This window comes from Melanotaenia boesemani, chromosome 9 (assembly GCF_017639745.1).
Source record: "Melanotaenia boesemani isolate fMelBoe1 chromosome 9, fMelBoe1.pri, whole genome shotgun sequence".
In the NCBI taxonomy this organism is placed as follows: domain Eukaryota; kingdom Metazoa; phylum Chordata; class Actinopteri; order Atheriniformes; family Melanotaeniidae; genus Melanotaenia; species Melanotaenia boesemani.
The window spans coordinates 6725050-6746003 of NC_055690.1; the positions used below are offsets into that span (position 1 = coordinate 6725050).

Consider the following 20954-nt stretch of genomic DNA (forward strand, 5'->3'; position numbering starts at 1 on the left):
AACATAACTCAGAAGCATCCTCTCTGCACTGAAAATATGAACATGGCTAACCGCAGGAAACAGCATCAAAGCTCTGGCTGAGATAATGCACCCTGACAGGCTAACTGAGAGCTGCATGACCTCCAACTTGTGTTGAAGAAAATGAGGGATTTACCTGGCAGAATTTGACTGCAGAGTGTGTGCATGTTTGCAAGTTGGGGGATTATACGTGCCTGCAAATTCTCCAAATTAATTATGAATGCTGGTAAAATCTTGAACACCTTACCCCTCGCTTTGTGACCTCTCTGGCTCCTCCACTATCTCTTACAAACAACACCACAGTATTTACGGTATGTCAGGTAGAAAACCCACAACAGAAATATTTAAAAAAGACAAAATCTTGGCTGAAATGTTTCTTTACTCTGAAAAAGCTGAGGCAGGACTGTGTTTGTGCATTCTTACCAACCAAAATAAAAAAGTCTACTGCACAGTCTTTTGCATTTCACTCATTTTATCAGAACAATTCTCTGTCTAGACTGCAAGATTGTTGCCACCAGAGACAATTTTACTCACTTTGTTCCCAGTTGATCAAAGAGAGGATTTTTGCACTGTATCACAGTTCAGTGGGCATTTCTCTCAAAACAAAGCCATGCATAATGCTGACCATTTTAAAATATCCTCAGAGACGGCTGCCAAGCATTGTGTGATATGGACTACCCTGCCAAGACAGAAGTATTCTGGCCGTATCTGTGTTTATATGTAACACCTTCTCTGCCCGTCTGTCTTTAACATGTTTGAATTGTGCAAACATAGCCATTCCCTCATAAAGTGAACTTCAAAGTATCAATGGCTTAGCTATATTACTATGGTACATTATGGTATGTTAGTATGGAATTTAAAGAGTCATTGTATTGTACAGAATAACACAATTGTTATATCCAGCTATTTTACTGAGATGTGAATATTAGCTTGGTTGCCACCTGAGTAAAATTACAGTGCATCTGGAAAGTATTCACAGTGCTTCACTTTTTCCACATTCTGTTATGTTACAGCTTTATTCCAAAATTGAAAAAATTAATTTTTGTCCTCAAAATTCTACACACAATACCCCATAATGATAATGTGAAAATGTTTTTTTAGAGGTTTTTGCAAATTTATTAAAAATTAAACACTAAGAAATCACATGTACATAAGTATTCACAGCCTTTGCCATGAAGTTCAAAAGTGAGCTCAGGTGCATCCTGTTTTAACAGATCATCCTTGAGATGTTCCTACAACTTAATTGAAGTCCACCTGTGGTGAATTCAGTTTATTGGACATGATTTGGAAAGGCACACACCTGTCTATACAATATAAGGTCCCACACTTGATAGTGCATGGTAGAGCGCAAACCAGACATGAAGTCAAAGGAATTGTCTGTAGACCTCCGAGACAGGATTGTCTCGAAACACAAATCTGGGGACGGTTACAGGAAAAAAATCTGCTGCCTTGAAGGTCCCCATGAGCACAGTGGCCTCCATCATCTGTAAATAGAAGACGTTCGGAACCATCAGGACTCTGGCTAGAGCTGGCCGGCTGCCTAAACTGAGTGATCTGGGCAGAAAGACCCTAGTCAGGGAGATGACCAATAACCCAATGGTCACTCTGTCAGAACTACATCATTCCTCTGTGGAGAGAGGACAACCATCTCTGCAGCAATCCACCAATCAGGCCTGTATGGTAGAGTGGCCAGACAGGAGCCATTCCTTAGTAAAAAGCACATGGCAGCCCGCCTGGAGTTTGCCAAAATGCACTTTGAAGACTCTCAGACCATGAGAAACAAAGTTCTCTGGTCTGATGAGACAAAGATTGAACTCTTTGGCGTGAATGCCAGGCATCATGTTTGGAGGAAACCAGGCACCACTCATCACCAGGCCAATACCATCCCTACAGTGAAGCATGGTGGTTGCAGTATCATAATGTGGGGATGTTTTTCAGCAGCAGGAACTGGGAGACTAGTCAGGATAGAGAGAAAGATGAATGCAGCAATGACATCCTGGATGAAAACCTGCTACAGAGCGCTCCTGATCTCAGACTGGGGCGACGGCTCATCTTTCAGCAGGACAACGACCCTAAGCACACAGCCAAGAAAGGAGAGGCTTCAGGACAACTCTGTGAATGTCCTCGAGTGGCCCAGCCAGAGCCAAAACTTGAATCCGATTGAACATCTCTGGAGAGATCTGAAAATGGCTGTGCACCAACGGTTCCCATCCAACCTGATGGAGCTTGAGAGGTGGTGCAAAGAGGAATAGGCGACACTGCCCAAAGATACAAAGATATTTCCTCACATGAAAGACAGACACTCAAATCGGTGAAAAGACACAGCTGTTTGCTGCCATCACAGGAGTTCAAACACAACCAGAAGACAAGTTAACACAAGCCAGCCGACAATGTTAGAACTGAAGTCCATTCTCAGGACACATCCTTTTATAGCCCATCCCCTGGGAACAATGGTCCCTCTTGACCTCTGGTGCTGGACCCCTGGAGTGAGGTCCATGTTGACCCACCACAGAAGTTCTGTGGTGAAGAAGAAGCAATAAAGTTCTTTGATGTCTTTCTACAACTGTATTCACTCCCAGAGGGAACTAAAGATAATAGTCCAGCAAAAACAGTCCTGATTATAATCTTTAATGACTAGCTATGTCGCTCACAGATGGTCACTATCTCATCAATACATTATTTTTCCATCAGTGTGCCAAGCTTGTGTCATAAAATTGAAAAAAGACTTGAGGCTGTAATTGTTGCCAAAAACAACATCAACAAAGTACTGAGCAAAGGCTGTGAAGCCTTATGTACATGTGATTTATTTGGGTTTTATTTTTAATAAATCTGCAAAAATCTAAAATAAATAAATAAATAATAACATTGTCATTATGGGGTATTGTGTGTAGAATTTTGAGGACTAAAATGACTTTATTCCATTTTGGAATAAGGCTGTAACATAACAAAATGTGGAAAAAGTGAAGTGCTGTGAACACTTTCCAGATATTCCAGACTGTAAACCAAAATATAATGCTGGAACGACAATGGCAGACATCATAAGATGGGGTGAAATATCAAGTATTACTTCAAAGCTACTTTCTGTGGTCAAACAGTCATTTTCAAACCCAACAGCTGCTTAAAAGCAATGCTGCATCCCTGAAGGCAGAGAAGAAAAATAATAAGAGCTATCTCAGTCAAACTGCAACTCTATGGTACCCCACAGATGTGTTTGGAAATCTCTGCCGTTGAAAGTGACATGCAGAACACACTGTGGATGTTACAGATGCGACACCCCAATGACTAATTCATGGGAACAAGGCCGACTATTGGTGAAGTGCCTCTCTGAGGATCAGAACTTAGCTGACTGGTTGTAACTTGTGTATCTACTTGCCTGCCAAAAAAGTCTAGCTGAGGATCAAGAACTAATAAAGAAAAATAGTGAAAAAAGTTCAATTTGGCTTAAAGTTGTTAAACAAACAGTAAAATACCAGATTAAGATTTATTGGCACAGAGAAAATGGAGTTTTCATTTTATAGGTTTCAAAAAAGGAATTAGGTATTTTAATTGTGGCTTTGGGACTAGAAACTGAAGCCTGCATTTTTATATTTTCTTTGCTTTAAAGCGATTACTTTACAAGAAAACAGTTACAAGAGACTCACAGAATGAAATTTGCTGGTTTGTTTTTTTGTCTTCTTTTTTTTCCCCGAAGAATTATAGTTTACATTAATGTGAAAAAGAAAGAAAACCCTGTTTCAGTTCTAAAGGCCTTGTGTATGAGGAAATTCAAATAAATTTATCTGCATCAGATCATAAGATTAGTAAGAAACTAAACCAAAATGCAGAAGCAGTGTGTGAGCCAATAAGTAAACATTTAGTTACTTTACTCTCCTCACCATCATCATCATCACTGTATTTCTTTAAAAGAAGAATATACATAAGCAATTAATTTACTGAAGAAATATTTCCTGCCCATCAATGTGTAAATGTTGCAAAGCAGTTTTTAAATATTTTGGAGTCCATAATTCTGCGTTAAAAGGAATTATTCACAAGTGAAGATAGTTGACGATCTTTCCAGTTTACTCAAAGGTCACATCATGCAATGCTTAAAGAAACTGCAAAAAAAAACAAAAAAAAAACAAGTGTGACGTCCCAGAGTCCACAGGCTCCAGTTATTAAGCTTCATGTTTCTGACAGTACCGTTAGAAAAAACCTTGAACAAGTTTAGCTTATATGGAAGGGTTGAATGCAGAAAGCTTCAAGCTAAAAAGAACACAGCGGTAGAGATTAGATTTTCATAGCTGCATCTAAAGAAACCACAAAACATCTGGAACAATGTCATTTCAAGAAACCAGACCAAATTGGAAATGTTTGATCATAATCTATTTTACCACAAACATCTCAAGTATGATGGTGGGGGGCTGATTGTTTGGGCTTGTTTTGCAGTCGCCTTGCAGTCATGCATTCAACAATGAACTCCTCTGTGTCTCAAAGTGAGGTTTTAGTTTTGAATTTAAAACTTTTTATTTATTTCATCTTTCCTGATATCTGATATGATACCTATATATATGATAATTACAAGAAGTCATACTTTCTATTAAACAACTGCACCGGCTGCTTTTGATGCTGTTTTAATTGTGTTTAGTTAAAATTCCCTTCCCATAACGGACACATGAACTTAATGAAGTTGGTGTATTAGAACTGTGGTGTTTAAAAAGTATACAGTCAAAGCAAATGGTAGAGTTGTTTATAATAGCTCAGACCAGAATTATATTCTGGTCATTGTGGTTATTTTTAGTCTCTTGACTAAAATCTACAAAGATCAGTAATTACAGTCTGTGTTGTACTTGGAAATAAAAAAGTGGACTAACTAATGTGGGTGCACAAATAGACTGCAAGCTATTGGCTAATAGATTTTTCAGTGAGAAAAAAACATGTTAACTGTCTATAAATAGGCAAGAGCCACATGGATTAGCTTCAAGTCATGACATGAGGGTTGAAGCCAGATTGTGCTTTTCTAAAAGCAGATTTTTGTCACACTCTGTCTGAATGTGTTTCTCGAAGTATTTGCATATGTGTCTCTGCTGCTTCCTCTGCCCACCTGGATGTGAAGGTTCGGTCATGCTGTTGATGTTTTACACTCCGAACACTGGGGTTGGCGAAGTCCCCTCTTTCATCTCCTTCACCCCCTAGGCCGTCTAATGATGGTGGCCTATCACCAAAGGAAGTTGGAGGCTGCTAGGGGACAGCTGTGAAACTCACTGCTGGAAAAGCCCACCCAGCCCCAAGCACTCACATCCATATGGCCTCTTTTAAAATGGAGGCAGTAATACGACATCTTGGAGTGGTGAAGGGATGATTCAGGCAGCTTAGATTTCTGTCATTTCTGAAGGATGAGGGGACGATAGTGATTTTGTGTTGTGTATATTTGCATGTCTTAATTAGCATTTTACTGAACCTAAATCTAACTGAATGAAACCACCGCTGTATTTTGAGCTGATGCGTAATGTGTGTGCAGGTTTGTGTCTTCTCTGTCTGCACAGCTAATGGTTTCACTTGATCTCCATGTCAGTCGTGTGCCTGCAGGGCCCTTTTGACAATGACCAGCTGTACAGTGGGGGAGTATTAACATACAGGATGCTTGACACGCTTCGTTTAATTGAATCTTTTGAGTATAATTGCAGTGCCAGAGAGCAGCTCTAAAGCCAACAGGTTTATTTAAAAAGAGATGGAAGTTCTTTATCGCTTACCACCCACTCTTTTAACACATTTTGCAAACATTTGTGCTTGCTCCAGATGTGCAGATTTCTGTCACGTCATGTTGCAAAATTGAAAAAATGACACTAATTATGGTATATTTCCTCTGAAAGGAGGTAAGCAGCAAGTAAAATTTATTCTGTTTTTGTTGTGTTCAGGAGGAATTCAGCTTTTTTTGTTTTTTCCTATGGAGGAAACAAGAAAACAAGAAGGAAATTTGCCTGCCTTTCTATTGATAAAGAAAAAGAAGCACAAACGCTATACAGAATATTCTGGATATATTATAACAATAACAGAGGCTTGTCTTAAACAGCAGCAGTGTAACTTGCTTCTTACATGAGGTCAGTTTGTTACAACTGCCACATTTTCAGCTGCACTATCAGTGTTTCTCAGTTAAATCCACTATGACTGCTCTTTTTGATGTATTTCTTTGATGTAACCGTGTGCTTTTCATTCCAAAAATTTACATATGTGATTTTTTCGTTTATATACTATTGGAGTTGTCCTCTTTCCTGTTTCATTGAATCTGGTCTCCATTTTTAAAGCTGGTTTTAAAACACATAATGTGTAACAGTAAAAGGAAGTGTGATACTCACTGCTTTACTCAGCCAAGTGCAGCTCTGCTTGCTCATCTTGACTTATTTACTTATTTATTTGGAAAAAAAAAGAACTTCAACATTGCCTGCTTTTGATGGTGGTTGCTTTTTAATTCCAGAAAAGCTTTAAAATTCTTTCCGTCCTATGTGGTCACATGTCTTCATTCAACACAGACATCCAACGTGTGAGACTTTTCCATGTTTAATTGTGTAGAGAATCCCTTACTACTGAGTGATTCAATTTTTATGCTTTGCATTTGAAATATTAATGCTCCTTCACACAGCTGGCCACAGTTCGAGTCTTGGTGTGTTGCCCTTTGCTAGATGTCCTCTTCTTTGTCTCTCTGACCTGTTTCCTGTCAAGCAGCATTTAAATAAAGGCCACAAGTAAAAGAATACTGACAATGAATCATAAGAGAGTTAGTCAGCTATAAAAATTCTAACTACACCCACATCACAAAACATTGCAATTTCTCAGAGAAAAGACAGAAAGACTCAAAACTTAAAGAATGACCCAAATTTTCTTACTCTTTTCCCCTTCTTGTGTCTCATTCAGTCATTATCTGCACATTTAATGTCACGCTGTGCTCAATGACAAGCTACATGAAAGGACAAGCTATGTTCAATAACTAGCTACATTAAAGGACAAGCTATGTTCAATAACTAGCTACATTAAAGGACTAGCAATGTGTCGATGACTAGCTACATTAAAGGAAAAGCTATGTTCAATAACTAGCTACATTAAAGGAAAAGCTATGTTCAATAACTAGCTACATTAAAGGAAAAGCTATGTTCAATAACTAGCTATGTTAAAGGACAAGCTATGTTCAATAACTAGCTACATGAAAGGAAAAACTATGTTCAATAACTAGCTACATTAAAGGAATGGCTATGTTCAATAACTAGCTACTTTAAAGGACAAGCTATGTTCAATAACTAGCTACATAAAAGGACAAGCTATGTTCAATAACTAGCTACATTAAAGGACTAGCAATGTGTCGATGACTAGCTACATTAAAGGAATGGCTATGTTCGATGACTGCTGTTATACTGTGAATTTCACTGATGTGGGACGAAAAATAGAATCTGAATCTGATGACTAGCTAAATTCAGGGGATAGCTCAGTCTGCTGACTAGCTATAATCACCATCAAGTTCACATTCATCATTTCTTTACTAAACCCTTAAATCCTGAGTATATTGTCAGAAGAAAATGTCTAAAATGACATAACCCAAAGTAAATGAAGATTTTCTGTATTCAAATGTATTTCCACAGTGAAAAATGTTGTGTCTGTTACATTGCTTGAGTAATAAGCAGAACAGAAATGTGAAATTTCTATCCTTAACAGTTTTTTTAAAATAAGAAACTCTGTTTTTGACACGGGGTAACCCCATGCAAACTGTGATTCTATGCCAGGGATCACCAACTCTGGTCCACAATGGCCAGTGTTCTGCATGTAGGCTATTGAATATTTCCCAACTGCAACACATAAAATGGATCTCCAAGAGCTTGTTGTCAAGTTCTGCACAAATCTGTTAATGAGCCATTCATCTGAATCAGGTGTGTTGCTACATAGAAACATCCAATACCTGCAGAACAATGGTCCTTGAGGACTGGAGTAGGTGATCTCTGTTCTTATGCACACAGCTGCTGATAACTTTCACAAGACAATTATTTCTAAACTTGAATGTTTGCACTTAAGTACACTTTTAGTTTTGAAGACACCTCTGTCCTGTTTTATTTTATTTTGGTTTTTAGGAGCTTATGTCTAGGTTTTTTAGCCTTTATAAAGGTAGATTGGGCTTAAAGTACTAAACATGGCACATGTGTTATACTGTTGATTTGGCCTTACACACAAAAACGACAAAGGAGGTTGTGTTAGGAAACGCTAGTTTTCAGACTTCCCAAAACTCCAACACCTCATCCATTCTGCAAATTCCTTTTATTCTCACACTTCCTTGTTACTCAGAATTCCTCACTTTTCCTCTTCACTTTTAAATGGTTGAGGTTGAAAGTAAAAGTTCATAATTAAGGTCAGAATGAATGTGTACAAGATGAGGACTGAACACTTTTTGGGGTTACATCAGCCCGATCTCATGAGGATTTATGACATGGCATCATTTTTTATTGCTTCCTCTTTAGTTTAAGGAAGCATTTAGGTGTAAAAAGAATCAGTTTTCAAAGAAAAACATAGGCATGGGAGTGTTTTTGGAGCCTTTAACATGTAGAAATGTCGTCATTTTTAGCATCAGTTTCTTCTCATTTAAGATGTGGGTATGTTACTAGAAAAGCATATATGAACATATAACGATATTGTAGCCCAAAAGTAACTGTTACAGATACTGTATGTTGCAAGATCCCTATTTTTAACCATGGATTGTGTGGATTAATGCACCACTTATATGTTTTTTAACTACACTGAAGCTTTAATGTTCCTCCTTTGTATGTTTCTTTGGATTAAATCATCTGCTGAATGGCAACATGTGAAGGAAACATTTTATTTAAATGTGTGGAGGTGGTGAGACCAAAGCTCTGTTTAGTTATGGTGATTCTGTAACTGTAGCTGGTTGTGTAATCATTTATTTACATGTATCTGTAATATTTACACATTTCAGCAAGCCTGGCTATATTTGAATTTGTTGTGGTGGTGAGTAATGAAGATTTTTCTCTCACCTTAATGGAAGTGATTCAGTTAAAAAAAAATAAATACAGAAAGAAAAAGTGTTTTTTTAATTTTATATTCCAAACCTTTGTGACTCATTAATTAAAATTCATGTTTGCAGACCTAAAATAAGAACAACAGGCAGATCTAATTTAGTAAAGGCAAAGCACTGCTGGGAACAAGAACTAATATTTGGCATTTGAGAAAATTGCTTCAGAAAATAAATATCAAGCTCTTCCAGTCCTAAATAGAGGTGTTAATATTTGTAAATGGAGGAAGAGTTTCTATTTCTTCTTCCAGTGAATTGGCTTGACAAACAAATTAATGCAAATCTGTTTATGCTAATCTCATAAAGATTGTTCTCCTTATCTCTACACAGCATAAACCAGAAGCTGAAACACTGAATTTAAAAGCAAGTCGTCAAACGCTGCGATGTGTGTGGACTGTTGCAGAGGTCGAGCTTTGCAGAAAACATTTGAACACTTTCTCTTCATGGAATACAAAGGAAAGCAATCTTTTGAAAAGATTTACATAGATTAGACTCCTTTTTGTTTTCCCAGCTTAGTTACTTTTATATCTGTAGGACACTTTCTGCTAGACATTCTCTGGCTTTCTTGGAAAAGATAAAAGCGGAGAAATAATAGAAAAAAGAAGAGCTAGACTCTTTACCAGACACACAACAGAGACAGAAATCCTCAGATGATGTAACACTGCTGTCATGGATTGCATATCTTTAAAGTCTCTCATGGGGAATGTTAGGTTGTATTCTGGGTATAGCCGTCTGTCTCAGGGTCTATCTTTAATCTGACTCGTGTCCACTATGTTTGTTAGACACCTGAGCAGCATAGCAGCCACCAATAATGGAAATGTCTCAGTGGAGCAAAGATGCATGAACTCCATGGTCCTGCAGGGACACAAAAGGATGCAAAGAGGGAAAATTGGGTGAAAAGATGATATTTTCTTTGGATGTAATTAATAGTCTTTGAGGAGCTGGTTGAAATCAGTTTTTCAGTACAATTTAAAAGTCTTGAGCCACCCTTTTTTTTATATTTTACTTTAAAGAAGCCACAATTTTTTTGTCATCCTTAGACTGGTCTTGAGCAATATTTCTGTCTGATGGTTTCTCTTTTTCACTTTTATTTCTTCAACATCATTCAGCTGAATCTACAAAAAAATGCTAAAGAGAACATTTGGCTGATAACTTTGCATATCTTGGCATGTTGTGCAATAATCTTAAAGAAATTAGGGAAACTGGACAAGTGGTGGACATAAAATGAGATGCTAGGTATTAGACACCACAGCAGATTAAAATTATGTGGAAGCAATTTTTTTAAGAAATAGGGAAAAAAAAATCTGGCTGAATTTAGCACAAAACCTAAGTGATGCGTCTAGATCAGGGCTGTCAAACTCCAGTCCTCGAGGTGCATTTAGGTTTGTTGGAACAGGGAAAAACAAAAACCTGTGACCTAGAGCTTCTGATCTGCTGTTTACTGTAACCACACGGATTATTGCTGTAAAGAAGTCCTTCTTAAGGAAGGGAAACGGGTAGAATAGGCTGAGGTATGCCACATTACACATGAACTGGACTGAAAATCTTCTGGCAATGGGTCAAATGGAACGATGCCCCCAGAACTTGGACCTTAACGTTACTGAAGCAGTGAAGAATCATCTTGACAGAGAATGAATCAAAAGGAAGCCAATGTCCAAAGAAAGCTTTGTAAAATCTTTCATGAAGCCTGGGAAACTATTCCTGAATGTTACCTAAATTGTAGCAAAGCAAAAAGGTTTCAGATTGTGTTGAAGAATAAAGTTGGTCATACCAAATACTAAAGTTCAATGTTTTTGCCTGAAATAAAGCTTGTTTTGATAAATTGCAATCATGAGCTTCTTGGTGGTGTGGATAATCCACATCAAGACGGTCTCAGTTTAAACCTCTAGCTGGGAACTTTTATTCAAGAGTTTGCATGTTCTCCCTGCACATGTGTGAATTTTCCAGCCTCCTCCGACAGTCCAGTCAATAGGAGAGTGTAAATTGACCCAAGGAGGAAGTATGAGCAATAGGACACTAGAGCCCACACAATGTCAAAAATATAACAGGCAAAAGAAATTGTTAATGGAACACACATGATATAGAAAGTACAGTTTTTATTTGGAGATAAAGTATTTTATATTTCATTATTGATGACTTCCCAACTAATCGACTAATCATTTTTAAAAGACGTAACTAGTCTACTTAAAAAATCACCTAAAATGCCCATTCCTAATAAACACTCTTCAGATCCTTTGTTGTCTTTCTTTGGACCTGCTTAATGCACAGCCGTGGTGCCACTGTAACAGTCTAGCCTGATCAATAACAGTAAACTCTACATGATGTGTGATGCATAATGAGATTTCTGAGCTGAGCAAACTGGAGCCTCAATCAGTCAGCTTTCGTTTCTCTGAAGGTGAGCAGGAAATTGGACATGAAAAGTGGGAAGATGGTATCTGTGAAGCAGACAAACAACTAAAATGAATAAATGATGTTAGAGATGACTAAAACATGTCAGTTAACATGTGTGTGTATATATTTATCTCTGCTTTCCATTTCACACAGCGCCAGCTCTCTAAGAAGCCTAAACCCACTGCCACTTGCTCTGAGGCAAAAGCTTTTTGTAATCCATTTAGAGTAAGACAATTCCGCTGAGATCAGGCTTTCAGGGTACCGGTTCCCGTCTTTTATAAGCACATGTGTGAGCTTTGTTGCTCATACATCGTATCAAACGCTGAGAGATGCAATTGAGAGCAGGTCATGTTGAGATAAATGAGGTCATCTTCAGGGTAACTAGGTTACTTTGTTGTTTGTTCTCCCCATCTTCAGAGATGGGAATGCCATGAACTAAGAAGAGAAATGAGTTTGTGTGCTTTGAAAGTGAGAAACAGTGGCTTTTGAAGAGAAAGAAAGACCATTATCAGTGATTTATCAGAGCAGCAATTGGCTGTAACCTGATGTTAGTGTAATATAAATGTTTGCACCAACTGTCCTATAATTTTGATAAAAGAAATGCTGATAAAAAAGAAAACGGCTCATTTGAGTCATGGTGGTGCAGCACTTATTGGGTTTGGATCTCCTGTCTGGGTGATGTTAGTCTGCCCATTCTCTGTCTGTGGGGATTTTTTTTTTTACCAGGTTCTCCAGTTACAACCAAAGCACAGCAGTGAGACAATCAATTGTCGTAAATAGTTAACATCCCTAGACTGTTCCTTTCCAAAGGGCAGCATCACATGACGTGATAGGAATTAGATCCCATGAAAAGTAAACCAATTTTCTAACTCTATTTATTTTCCAGAATGTAAACCTAAACATGTGGCTTTATCCTCATCCAGTCCATGTATTTTTTAACTCCTTACTACCCATTCACAAATACATAATATATATATATATATATATATATATATATATATATATATATATATATATATATATATATTATATATAAAATAAGAGAATAAGAGAAATGTTGAGGGCTATGTGTCCTAAGGATGGATGCACACCTTCCTCATTATAAGGGCTTCTATGTTAGACCTGGGCTGCAGCCCAGAATGTTTTACATGAAAAGTATGCTCTAAAACACATACAGGGTCTGTTTGGGTTTCTTTGCATTTCATGCAAGTAGCATCTGCTGTACACTCACTGGCTTTATAGACTGTCCATTCCTTGCACATGTGGATTTCACACACCATAACCATAAGACACAGAGGACATTTGCACTTGGCAGGTATTTCTTGGCTTTCTAACTTTTGGAAGCTTGGTTGTGTTGTGGATGTTAGAGAGACTTTTTTTATACAGCCAGGAGGTGCAGGTGAGTCTGAAGGAGTACGAGAAGAAGTTGCTTCCCTTTGCTGCAGCAGGCTGTCACTGTTTCATCAACAAATTCAGGTTGTTGTTAAGAATGGATCTTTATCTTTCGGTTTTTTCCTCAAAGTCTGAATTTACTGTGGCTAAACATATTATCCATGAAAAACGTACCTCTAAAACACACATTTACAAATGATTATAAGTACGTAAACCAGACCGCACAGTTTGGGTCTGGCTTAATAGTCTGTTTTGCTTACAAACCGTCTGAGAGAAATGGCCCCTTAAGTTTATAAATCAGACATAGTCTGGTTTTTAACAGTCTATCACAATGTACAGCATTTAAATTGTGTTACAATTTGATGCACAGGCTACAGAAATATTGTCGGTAAGTTTGTGACACTAGTTTCTTTTATCGGGTTTTATCGAGCAGCAGCAAATGTTTATTTTGGTAACAAACTTTAGTCCAGTTCTTTAACATTTGGCAGTTATGTTATTATTTTCACTATTTTGCCATCAACGATGCAGCTTAAGTCACCAAGTTGACAGTAAATATGATCTAGCAGCACGACGAGATGTTTACTGTCAACTTGATGACATGTCAAGAATTAAAACAGTGAGAAAAACTAAAACTGATAAAACTGGTCACCAAGAAAAATATTTGTAGCCTCTGATAAACTGGTTAAAAAGTTTGTGTCACTTCCAACTTTCCAACAATATTTCAGTGCGTCTTAATATATAACTTAAATAAAATGTTGTGAAAGGCTGTGTTTAAATCTATATTTAATTCCTCGGCTTAATCATATAGTTTTGTGACTAACAAGCAACTTAAACAGAAGAGAAACAAACTGCTGTTTTTATTCAAAGTGAATTTGCTGTCTTTCACAGATGTAAACCAGCGTTCCAAGCATGAAAATCCTACTTATTATTCCAACTTAATCCTTTCCTGGTTCATAGATTTAAGGCAGCAGCTTGTCAAGTAGCCTGCCATCAAGGTGCTGACACCAAAGGACACAATGTGCATGTCTCAGAGACTTCACTGGCTTTGTCAGAATGGCAGTATTTGATACCCTGAGGAGAAGCGGTTGGTAAAGAGCCTGTAAATAGAGGTAATTGCAGCTTTTTATTTTAAATTGGAAGTGAAATTGAATTTAAATTGCACCAATCAAACCTTAAAATGGAAGAACAATGTACAGTATGAATGTATGAATGTATTATGACTTAACTTAAGAAATATATACCCCCCCCCCCCCCCCTCCCTCTTCGCCTTTTGGAGGAAGGGAAAAAAGCTCCACTGACTGATGACAAGTAATGATTTTCAGCCTTGTGGTACGGGAACTGCAATTTGTCATATTAGTTGAAAAACGCTTAGCTGAGTAACAAAAACTTATCGCTGTTGTTATTCAGATGACAACTTGCCAGTCCTTCTGGACGACCCTCTGCATGTTGTAGGAGACTTGTGATAAATAATTAAATTGTTGACTCAGCCCAGTGGTCTGGGTCAGCACAAGCTGTATTGGCGCTTATGCATGTGCATGCCGGTTTGTGTGTGAAAAATCTAAGAGGCCGCTGTCTGAAAGGCATAATTGTAAATTCAGAAGGGAGCACGGGGCACATGGTTTGGATGGATATGGAGGTAGCGGTGGAGTAATAGTGAGGGTTGTAGCTGCAGAGAGTGCAGGTAAAGACAGCGTAGGTGGAGTGAAAGTGAGAGGAAGTGTGAAATTGAACAGCTGTTTTCTGTCGCCTAGTGGACGTGCCTTCCATCTCACAATCACTTAATGTATGTGTGAGTGTGACACACATACAGAAAACCTGCCAGTGGCATGAGCAGCAGAGCAAAGAGGAAGTCTGCATCAACTGGAACCTGCAATGTGTTTTTCAGGACTTAATTTATGTCTGCAATTAACTCAGAAAGGGATGGAAGCTGGAGGCTCCCCACTGGATGCACATTTCTGGAGTTTCTGCAAGGAAAACATTTTCCTCTGTCTTTGATTTAAACTCACTGTGGGTGGATAGTGAATATATAGCAGGTGCCCAACACGCAAAATTTTGGGAAAAAAGAAATAGAAATTAGTTTTATGTTAAACAAGTGTCCCACAAGGAGAACTTACAGATCAAATTACACTCACCAGCCACTTATCAAGTACACACTGCTAGTACCAGCTTGGGTCGCCTTTTGCCTTCAAAACTGCCTTAATTCTTCGTGTCATAGAATCATCAAGGTGTTGGAAACATTCCCCAGAGATTTTGCTTCATATTGACAAGACACCATCAAACAGTTGCTACAGATTTGACGGCCGCACATCTATGATGAGAAACTCCCTTTCCGCCACATCCTAAAGCTGCTCTATTAGATTGAGAACTGTTTTACGTGGAGTCTATTGGAGTACTTAGAATTCACTGGCATGTTCAAGTAAGCAGTTGGATATGATTTGAGCTTTGTGACATGGTGCATTATGCATTATAACAACTGGACCTTTTCAGCAACAATATTTGTGGCATTTTTAAACAATGATAAATTTATTTTACAGAGCCAAAAGTATGCCAAGAAAATATCACTCATTTTGTTTATGAAAAATTCTGATCCTACCATCTGAATGTTGCAGCTAAAATGGAAAATCAACAGACCAGCAACGTCTTTCTGTTTTGGTGAGTCTGTGTGAATTAAGCCTCGGTTCCCTGTTCTTAGCTGACAGGAGAGGCATCTGCTGTGGTCTTCTGCTGCTGTAGCTCATCTGCCCAATGGATTTGTGTTTTGTGTGTTCTGTGTTGTGTTTTATAACTTGGTTGTAGCCAGTGGTTATGTGGCTGCCTGTTAGGTTTCTATCATCTCCAATCAGTCATCCCATTTTCTTCAGAGCTCTGACAACAACAAGGCATTTTGGTCCAGACAACTTCTGCTCACTAGATATTTTGTCTTTTTCAGACCATTCTCTGTAAACCCTAGAGATGGTTGTATGTGAAAATCCCAGTAGATCAGCAGTTTCTGAAATACTCAGACCAGCCTATCTTGTACCAAAAAACCATTCCACGTTCAAAGTAACTTAAATCCTCTTTCTTCTTCATTCTGATGCTCAGTTTGAACTTCAGCAACTCATCTTGACAATGTCTACATGACTAAATGCATTGAGTTGCTGTCATGCGATTGGCTAATTAGCTATTTGTGTTAACAAGGAACTAAATGGGTTTGCCCAATAAAGTGGCTGATAAGTGTAGATACAGAAATTGTTGCAACTGTAAAGCAGCACCACACCTCTAATAACTCTACCTTACCCTTGACTTGACATCGATGTTCATTATCCATTTCACTAAATGAATTTAGAAATCTGACAAAACAGAGACAATTAGGTTTCAGCAACATTTTGTCACCTTTTATTACCTCTATTAGTTTTTCATCCTGTTTTAGCTGCTTCTTTTCAGTTGACTGACATTTATAATATAATCCAGTGAAAGATTTTAACAGTGAGTTCAGAGGAAAGAAGCCCCCTAATGTGCAGTGCTTTGAAATGAGCTGACATGTTATTTTAGAACAGATTATCCTTCCCGTATTATGATAATTGGCCACAAATCTTAACATTCATTTGCTTCTTTTGAAATTTTTTATGGGGAAAAAAAATATAAGACAATCCAGTGTTGTTTTTGTCAACGATGACGATGACGAAATTATTTAGTTGACAAACCTTTTTTTCATGACGATAACGAGACAATGACGAGCTAAAAATGGCTCTCTGATGACGAAAACATGACGAGACGTTTGTAACATTTCGTTGATGAGACGAGACGCAAATGTTCAAGGGTTGATTGTCTGACATTAAAAATTAACGGCATTTCTGCGTATTGTGAGAACAATCTGTCAGTCAGCAATGCTGCTGCTCCTTGGCCACGCCCACCACCTGACGTGCAGCGCACACAGACAAGCGGTTCATTCATTCATATGTTAACCTTTACTGTTTTCCTCTTCTGACCGTGGTTGGAGGACAAGGGGAAGATCCTTCTCCAGGACCGAAGTAGCCTTCACTTCGAGGTGAAACACAAGGAAAGAAAAGGCAGCGGTTGCGCTGAGAAACAGCTTTATTACAAGACCTCGTTCATACTTTTTACACCACTTCTCCGCTCTCTTCACTCCCGATGCGTGTTTCTCTCCACATGCACGTTCACTCACGCTCACACACGCACTGAGCTGGCTGAACCACACACACAGGATTTAGACACATCCCATAACACATAAATGGAGCATGACGGCAGCGTCGACAAAGGGGCTTGGTGGAAGCGACAAAACGATATATGGACGTATTTTAACTATAATCCATCATAATTTCTCTGGCAGACCAGGTCAAGTTGAGCATGTGCTCCTCATCCTTTGCTCATATTTTGGGCATGTGTATGTTCAGGGTGGAGTATTGCACTTCAGAATATTCTCAGAAATAAAGCCACAGTAACCAAAGTAAGGGTGTTGTGGCTCTTTGCTTTTTAAGAGTAATTGATTACAGTATTTGCTGTTGGCTGGGAAACCTTCTAAGTCTAAAACAATTCCTTTTAATTTTGTAATTATTGATGAAAATAACCAAACAAGCTCACAATGTGTTGCTTTATGTTAAACTTATAGAGCAACTATTTTCTTGTGTGACATTTTTGTAGGATGAAGTAGGGCATAAATTCATGAAAAAAGCTGAAATATAGAAATAAAAGGTTTCTGCCCAACAGCGGTTAAGTATAGCACGGCAGCAGTGCATCCCTGTTGATGGGAAAGTCTCGGCTAAAGCTATCAGTCTGGTAAAGGATCTGGTTATTATGCAAAAGCATTAAGGTTAACTTGTTTTATGAATTGCAATTCTTGTTATAACCTGTCAACCTTGATTCCACTTTTTAATACGTACTATTGACCTAAATTAATTTGTTAAAAACTAATACTTTTTTTTATTTGACTAAAACTAGACTAAAACCTTTTTGAGTTTTCATCGACTAAAACTAGACTAAAACAATCAAACTTAGACATAACTAAAACGTGACTAGAACTAATAAGCATTTTCGTCATGACGACTAAAACTAAGACTAAAACTGAGATGCCTGCCAAAAACAATACTGAGATTTTCACTGACTTTTTTCAAGCTTTCTCAAATTTAACGATTACCTAAAAATACAGTCAGTGTTAATGTGGTGTAAAACAATTTTAACACCCAAAGACACATCTCCTTCTCGAAATGTCATCAGCCCATTAAGGAGCAATTATCAGTTGTTATCACCATGTCACATTGAGCAAACCGCACCCATTACATGGTCTTAAGGCCCCTATTCACCATGCAGATCACCGATAAGAAGCAAGCAATATTACCCTGCTGTTGTTTATGAAGATAAGTTAGTGATGCAAAATGCATGTAGTCAATATAAATCATAAACTATTCTTAAGGCCAATTTCCATTGGGTGTGTGTGTACCGCGTTCCGTTGTGCCACAGCCTATTCGTGGTCATTTTAGTCAATAGTTTGGTGTCACAAGCGCCTCGTTGCGGCTTTCCGCTAAACATACACACCAAGTCTGTTTTTGACAGAGCACACGTCCAGAATGCGTCAAGATCAGCAGTTCATATAGGGCCAGACAGGAAGTCAGACATGGGAACAGTGTTAAAGCCTCTTGCAAATTTCAAAATAAAAGCCCACATGCAGACATTACATCATCAATCGGTCAGGGGGTCTCATGGTTTTATTTCTTTTTATTCTTTTTCATCATGGATGACAAGACGTTTAACCTGAAAATTTGTGATCTCGCAGATCCGGCTACAAGAACTGCACTTGTGGTTACTGACATGCAGCGTGAACTGACCCTCAGCAGCATGAAAATGTTTTTTGGGACTGTTAAATGTAATTTTTTTCATGTGAGTTTCTGGTCCCAGTCAGGGAGGGCTGAGAATAAATGGTGTTGGACATCAGGTCTCAAAAACACCTCCTAAGCCGTTTACTTACACAGTAATCCTTGATTTTGTGCAGTCATGTGAACTGCCACCATGACATTGGTTGCCCTAGTTCTGAATGAACGAAACCCAGGTTCTATCAAGACAAAATGAAACTCAGGTACAGACTTTAAAGGTACTGTTACATATCTTAAGTCATCCATGACCTTAATTTTTTTATATTGCCTTAAATGTCCCTATTTTTACATGCATTTTATTCACCTTTTATATGCAAATATTGAAGCAAGATTTTACAAATATTCCATCAGAGTTTGTTGATAAATGTCTTTTTAGCACCATTTTCACCTGTTTGTTTTTGTTGTGGAACAGGGTATTTAAAACCTGACCATGATCCTTTTGACTCATAAACTAAACCCTTATGCCCTCCCAGGGCATTTTTATCCATTTTTTTTTATCAACTTTTGTCTTTTTTTTTTGTAATTTTGATAATTTTGGCTGGGCCATGTGGCACAAATTCTTGCAATACCTCTTTTTTTGTAAAATTTCACAAATCCTTTGTCTTTTTCTCTCACATCTTTATGCTCGGTTGATGCATTTTGTACCCTCTTGTGGCCTTCATGGCTAAAAATGTCCACCCACAATAAACTATAAACTACTATAAATATTTTGTTTACATAAAAAGAATGGGGCACCAAGATTTGTGTGTGTGTTTATGTGTTAGTGTGAAATAATTTTCTAATCAACATTGTAATAGTCAGAAATTACTTGACACAAAGACACACACACAAATTACTTGTAGGGCCCCCTGTGTGGTCCCAAGCTTCCATAATATAAATGCAAGTATTTTCCGCATCTATTGGAAAGCAGTTAAATCTGGTGGAATCCAGTAAAATGGCAAATACCACTACTGACATTAAAGAATAAATTACTTTATGTGAGACTAATATATGTAGTTTTAACCCTTTGATGATGTATGTATCATATTTGATATATACAGTCTCTAAGACCTTTTGCATCACTTTATGGTAAAAACCCCATTGTACATAATCTGATACTTGCCTTGTGCCCCTAATGGATACAAAAATAATACAATAATGCACTACAACCGCTTTGACATATTACATAGTAATAAATATTTAGTAAACAACAAGGGTTAATGTAAGTCAGTGGGGGCATTTTTGGCCACAAAGGTCACCAGAGGAATAATCTGACACTGCATTAAATATATGAATGCAATCAAATCAGTTTCATTGTTAATCTTTGACATATCCAAGACTCTAATCACCAGTGTTTTTGTAATAAGTCATTCAAATAATCATACTGGAATTTAAAGAGTTAAAATCCTAAAAATGATGGAATGTTTGGTAGTGTTGAGGAGATATGAAGTTGTATTGATTAAGGAAAAAAGCAGAAAAAAATAAAAAACTACTCCTCTCCATAAACTGTATATAAAAGATGGATGGAGCCTCCATGATGTCACCCGTAGGTTTCTGAAGAGCAAAAGTGAAGCTCGTTAGGTGGTTCCTACCGTCGCCATCATGGCGGCATCACGCCTGCCGTCGCTTCAGGAAATACAAAAATGGGCAAAGTGGCTGAGCTGAGAGGGGGGCTGTGAATGTGGGGGTGGATGATTGACGTCTGTCAAACTCCAAGCTGCCTGTAGCTAAGGGCCAACTGAGCCAATTTGGATCTAACGTGAGCTAACCGGCTAATGAAGGTGGGTGGGCTAAAGGTAAGGCGCACTGTTAGCTGGCTAAAAACCATGGTTGTGCTACACTCTCCCTTCTTACCGCGGATATTGAATACCTGTCAATCAAAAGGACACGCATCTAATTATACCAAATTTCAAGATTAAAAAACATCCAAATGGATGACCTAGAAAAAAAAATTCACCCCCCTCCCAGTTGTCATGAAGTTAAACTTGACCTTTTAATTCTACAATGGACTTTTGTACCAGGGTTTAAACATGTTTATTTCTGCTGTGAAGTTGGCCTTTTTAACATGGGAGTCTATGGGGATTTGCTCTGTTTTTGAGCGAGCCTCTAGTGGATGAGGGGCGAACTGCAATTTTTTGCACTTCCGCATAGGCCTCACATTTCACCGCTAGAGGTTGCCACTTGCTCCTCTCCCAACTCATGACTCATGACATGAAAACCTTATTGCATTTTTCAAACTTGATTTGTACAAGTTTGCACTGGAG

General features: G+C 38.1%; 1 protein-coding gene and 1 long non-coding RNA gene across 3 annotated transcripts in view; one reads left to right on the top strand and one right to left on the bottom strand.

The window, feature by feature from the left end:
* LOC121646206 (limbic system associated membrane protein) overlaps window positions 1-20954 on the top strand; it is a 550922-nt gene that overhangs the window by 405215 nt on the left and 124753 nt on the right. The window lies entirely within an intron of this gene.
* On the bottom strand, window positions 15651-20542 carry LOC121646207. The gene is made up of 3 exons (XR_006011588.1): window positions 20532-20542; window positions 16671-16677; window positions 15651-15741 (listed from the first exon to the last, which is right to left on the bottom strand). It is a non-coding gene; the product is annotated as an uncharacterized LOC121646207 (long non-coding RNA).